Below are 5,235 nucleotides of genomic sequence, written 5' to 3' on the forward strand. Positions count from 1 at the left end.
TGTTGAAATATCAATCGAACTGGCTGTAGGTGAAAAAGAAGCCAGGACTGTGAAGGCCACTCGTGAAGCACGTGGATCGCACTACCTTCTTCGTACCAACTCCAAAACTGTATTCGACAAACTGACAAAACGACGAAGCTTACCGATGGAAATGAAGTTGAAATCATCACCCATCCCACCCTCAACACGGTACAAGGAACCGTACACAACTCAGACTCTATGAAAGAAATCGAGGGTTACTTAAGCTCTCAAGGCATACACACTGTCAGAAGAATCAGAAAGAGAGTAAACGGCATTCTAAAGAATACCCCGTTACTAGTTACCCCGTAGTTCAAGCACGTATCAACCAAGAGATAGCTACCAAAGACCAGTTGATAGCAACGCTATAGAAACAGGTAGCTAGTCTAGCCAAGTAACTCCCCACGTTAAAAAAGTATTGAAACCAAGGGCTCAAAGCCAGTCTCCAGCTCCACAAGTCCCAAATCCATCTCCGTCTCCAAACCAAACACCAGCACAGACCTCAAACACCACATCTGCTAAACTTGCCTCACCAAAAAATAGCTTACCCCTTAAAGACAAGCCACTCATATATCCGTCCGAAAACTGTAGAAATAACCAGAAAATGAACCAGAATAACACAAGCAAGTAGGGGAAATGACGGCTTCGGCATGACAGACTATTTTCGGCAACCCATATTGATACGCTAATTTCACTAGATTTTCTTACGAGAAGACTTCGCTAAATGCATTCAAACGATTCTTTAGGCTTTCAGCTTCTATTTGATTATATTTTTACTACTGAAAAAAGCAATCTAGCAGGATTTTCTTGAAATGAAACACACGCACTACAAAATACTGCTGATTTCGAGTTGCTGATGAAAGCACAGCTGTTTAATATGCAGCTCAAATAGAAAGGTTGCCGAATAAAAAGATTTTGCCCACAATAGTCGCTCTCACTTGAGAAGATTGGAGCTTTGTAAAAGCGTTTCAGTTTTTGATAATTCTTCCGAGTGAAACTTTTAGAGCAGCTGGCAGCAAAAGATTGTAAACTAACCAATACATGTGTGCGTTCCTTATGTCGTTTTCGTTTTAACTACACTACACTGGTGCAATAAGCGCGAGTCATTGACCGCTCATCATCATTTGTTTGTAAACAAAGGTGCAACCGATAGCTACACTCTGAATTTTTTCGGTGTACGGCGGTGTAGCTACACCGCAAAAACGAATATGACATTAGAGAAAAAGGCTATAGAAAGATGGTCACTGCTTAGATTGGCATTGACGGCGGCTCTGTAGCTCTTTACTCTTATGGTAAATCCATAAGCAAACGTCAGACTGTGCGTGAAACGTGGCGGACTTCATACTATCCTCTCACTCCACCGAAAAATCCCATGAGAAACTGTCAATCTTTGCTAGAAGAGACAATTCCGGATTGATTTGAGATTTGGGCGTAATTGCTTTTGTAAACAAAGACGCAATTGCCGATTTTTCTTGAATTAAAGCTCAATCTCATAAACCAACTATACCAAATGATAGAGGAATCATTCCTCTATCTCATAACGTTATAAGTTTTCGAGATTGAGCTTTTATTCACGAGAAATCAGTAACTGACGTGTTTGTTTACAAATGCAATTACGCCCAAATCTCAAATCGCACCGGAATTTTTTGACGGTGCCGTCAACACCAATTGCCGAGAATACGTAAATTCCCCTACGACTAGAAGAAAGAGCAGTAAACGGCACATGGAGATATCGCCAACCGATCCCGATAACAATCGAGGTAAACGATTATCAACTCAACTTGACAGTGCTATCTCAAATATCGATCAATGACGGATCAAAAAACCCGCGAAGAATATTTTTCGACAAGCTATAAACATGAACATGCCAACGGACGAACAAAACATACCAACCAAAGCACATTATAACTGACCGAGACATACGGATGGAACACCGATTCAGGATAATGTATAAACACAACGCCAAATTTAAACAGTAGGTTTGATGTTGGGGAATGTGAATTACCCCCTTCACTTCCAGAAGAGGAAGCGAGTCTGATTAGGCGTGTAAGGCGTCCCAGACCATCTCACTAATATGTCTTACACCAACCCGTTGATCATCATTGTTTTACCAATTTCAACATTTCAACACGATTCGCCACGCTTTCCATGTCGACCCCGACCAGGGATGTTCCGGATCTATCCGACGAGCATCTGGCGGCAGTCGATGTGGACCTTACATCTTCCCGGGCAAGTACCATTCTATTTTCGCTTCCCTTTTGCCAAAACCATCCTACTTGTGGACCACATTTTTCAGAACCCCAAGAGATGACCAACGAATATGAAACTCCTCCAAGTGACAAAACATCAACGTACATAATCGGCCCCTAAAGAATCACCATCCAGTATAATCTACGAACTTCACGCAAGATCTTAGCAATAGTGGAGAAGGTGAAGCACCCCAATCACAGAAGATTCGGTACTTCTTTCGCCAACCTGTGGATCATCGAACCCGCAGCCCCGCCGACAGTGTACCAAACACTTATGTTTTACCACACTCGACGCCGGTGGTGTAGTGGTAAGTGTGATTACCTCTCACCTGGGTTCAATCCCAGTCGGCGCCGCCGGGATGTTCTGAGGCATAACATCTCTGATCACGCCTTCCTTCGGATGGGAAGTGAAGCCGTTGGTCCCCGGTTCATGAGTTCATGGGTCGATAGGTAGGGTCCAGGTGTGGGAGCTGCCTTCCTGTGGCACGTCGGTAGCATTGGTGCTCAGCACGGAAAACAAGATCGACGGAAAAAACAAACCAAAGGAAAAAAAAAAAAAAAAATACCACATGCGACAGTATCAAACTCCGATGCATATGACCGCTCGAAAGCTCAACATCCGACCATCATCCAGTAAAACTATGACAACACCTGAATCGCCTAGTGCAAGGCCTTCCACGTCGACCCTGACCAGAGATGTTCTGGATTTATCCGAAGAGCCTCTGGCGACAGTCGATGTGGATGCTCCATTATCCCGGGCAAAAATCCAAATGCCCAGCAATCGCGAAGCTTTCCCAAATGACAGCTCAACTACCAACGAAAGTACAACTAGGATCGACAAAAAACATTATACAATGGAACATCCGAGGCGTCTGGTGTAATCATGCTGAACTGTCGCATCTAACGCTTCACGCTGTCTCATCTAGCGATATGATTGCATGCTCGCCGGACGTCGACTGCCACTACTGTCAAGGAGCAGGAGCTGCTGGTCTGGGGATCAACAAAGAAGTTCCTCACCAGTTTTACCAAGTTAACTCATACATCCCTTTATGTGCTGCTCGATTGAGTGAGCCGTACAGTGTCACCATAGTTTCTATATATGTACATAGCACTACACACACACCGAAGACCGAAGCGTAATCAACGCGCCCAACTACCTCGTTACAGAATACGCGCCTCCTTCCAATTTCGGAGGAGATTTCAATGCAGCTCATGAGGCTGCAATTCATGGAAGTAATCACTTTTCTACCCAAGTAACAATTCAGTAGCTACTTGGCATCCACTCTGATTTATGATGGTGTTATAACGGAAATGAACAATCCATTTAGTTTAAATACAGCATTTCAAAGTGTAAAACATTTCTGGTTAGTAATTCGGCTTATTGCTGTTTTAGAAACCTTTTATAGTCTGTCGTGAAAGTTAAAAACTGTCTAGTTAAAAAAAATAATTTAAAGCAGCTCTCAAAGCCTCCATAAAACTGTTCTGTAAATCAATCACAAACTTCATTAGCAATTGTTTATTAATGCTTTGATAAAATACTCTCTAAAGTTGTTTTGTCATTATACAAGCAACCATAAAACCATTCGGTTTTAAATGAGAGCAAAAAGCATATATTGTTGTTGTTTAGACTTACTAAAGTGTATCATAAAATCCCCAATTACTCTGTTTCCAAATTGAACTTAAAAGTTGGATCCTTATAGTGAATAAAAGCAAAATTTATGACAAGGAAATCTCGAAGGGTAGACGAAGTAGGATGAAAAATTCAACCGATGTTAACGATCGACGACTGAGCATCACGTTCTGACCGGTGTTGACCGTCTTCTTTATGAAACAGTCTAAAAACAGACCTGCCTTCTTCAGAACGGACGAACGAAATAATTTGCATTTGTACCAACAGAAAACCACTGAAACTGTCAGTAAGCGGAGATTGACTGGTTTCTGATTCATAGCAGTGATTTTATTCAGCGAAAGGGTCAAAATTTCATTCAAGCGTACTTAATTTAAACTGCATCGTTTGATGGTGCACTTCGGGAACCATTCGGAAGAAGAGGATCTTTTACGGGAACGATTGAGCTTCCAGCTGTTCCATTATATATGCGAAATGGTGCGAAATGTTGCAAAACAGTACTGCACGCTTCCGGAGTAACTGCTTCCAATCCAGCGAGATAAAATCGCCTGGAAGAACGCTGGAGTAAAACCTCGTTGCAATGATCGTGCAACGCAACTATCGAAAGATATACAAACCTTGACTTTTAACTCTTTGCAGGCAACTTTGCCTGCATAAATGCTGCCATAAATCTGAACGGGTTAGGATTAAGCAAAATGGCTTTAGATAAATACAATTCAGTCAGCAAGTTTTCTTCATAAAAGCCTTTTTAAAACCTTGTGAATTTGTTAGGGATTTCATTTAAGCAAAACAACATTTTCACAGATGGCTCATGAAAAACAACTTTTAAGTCTCCACCATATTACAATTATTTTGTTTGATTTTTACAATTTTCGTTTCCAATGTGTATTTCAATCGATATAACTTTATTTTGGTCATTTTAGTTATGACCAGATATTGAAAAAGGTTTTTGTTGTTGCCAAAATAGCGTTTATTGTAGCTTAAATACGGGTTTCAAATGGTTCTCAATACGGTCGTCATACAACCATTTTGCAGTAAATCAATCTTGAAGAGCTTCGAAATATACCCTTCAGAACCTTCTCCAGGATGGGCCAACTACCGTATGCGTGATAATGTTTGCACCATTGAGCAATGTCAAAATTTAAAAAAAATCCCAAAAAATTCGTTTTTGAGTTTTTTTTATTTATTCAAAGAGGGGAAGTTTCTCAGAGTCTTAAACTATGTTAATCATCGATCGAGTTTCCACTTGCTGCAAATACGACCTCCAGACGCTTCCGAAATGCACGACAGGTTCTAATAATGTAGTCTGGATCCATTTCTCTCGAGGTACGGGTCAATGTT

Source organism: Ochlerotatus camptorhynchus, unplaced genomic scaffold (assembly GCF_037179485.1).
Source record: "Ochlerotatus camptorhynchus isolate MF236.1 unplaced genomic scaffold, CSIRO-AGI_Acam_v1.1 ptg000626l, whole genome shotgun sequence".
NCBI classification, from domain to species: Eukaryota; Metazoa; Arthropoda; class Insecta; order Diptera; family Culicidae; genus Ochlerotatus; species Ochlerotatus camptorhynchus.